This window comes from Pyxicephalus adspersus, chromosome 4 (genome assembly GCF_032062135.1).
Source record: "Pyxicephalus adspersus chromosome 4, UCB_Pads_2.0, whole genome shotgun sequence".
NCBI lineage: Eukaryota > Metazoa > Chordata > Amphibia > Anura > Pyxicephalidae > Pyxicephalus > Pyxicephalus adspersus.
In genome coordinates, this window is record NC_092861.1 from 86,283,346 (window position 1) to 86,284,239 (window position 894).

The following is an 894-nucleotide window of genomic DNA, read 5'->3' on the forward strand; positions in this document are numbered from 1 at the left end:
ACAATGGCTCAGAATTGATATGATTGAGAAACAGCTGGGAAAAATTAAGGTTGACAAAGCACCAGGACCTGATGGATTACATCCACGTGTCCTCAAAGAGCCGAGCTCTAGTATTTCAAAGCCATTATTTCAAATTTTTAGAGACTCTTTAGTCACTGGCAAGGTACCAATGGATTGGCATAAGGGCAATGTGCTTCCTATCTTCAAAAAGGGAGCAAAGTCATTACCAAGTAACTACAGACCGGTTAGTTTAACGTCCATAGTTGGAAAGGTCCTAGAGAGTTTGATAAAGAACCACATAGAGGAGTTTCTGCTAGAAAATAATATTATAAGTGATAGTCAGCATGGCTTCAAGAAAGACAGAAGTTGTCAAACAAATTTACTCTCTTTTATGAGGAAGTAAAGAAAACAGGTAGACAGTAGAGTAGTAGTTGATATAGTGTATATATCTTGGACTTTGCTAAAGCATTTGACACTGTACCCCACAGACGGTTAATATGCAAGTTAGGGTCAATAGGTTTAGAAAAGTCAGTCTGTAAATGGATAGATAACTGGCTGCAAGACCGCATCCAGAGAGTTGTAATTATTGATTCATACTCTGAACGGTCTAAGGTTATTAGTGGTGTACCCCAGGATTCAGTGTTTGGACCGTTACTGTTTAACATCTTTTTTAAATGATATAGACTTTGGGATTAAAAGTACCATTTTTGTGTTTGCAAATGACACCAAACTATGTAATGGAATTAAGTCCATACAGGATGTCTATATTCTACAAGCAGACCTGGATGTACTGTTTGATTGGGCAGCCGGATGGCAAATGACATTTAATATAGATAAATGTAAAGTTATGCACTTGGGACCTAACAACATGCATGCTTCATACTGTCTAGGGGT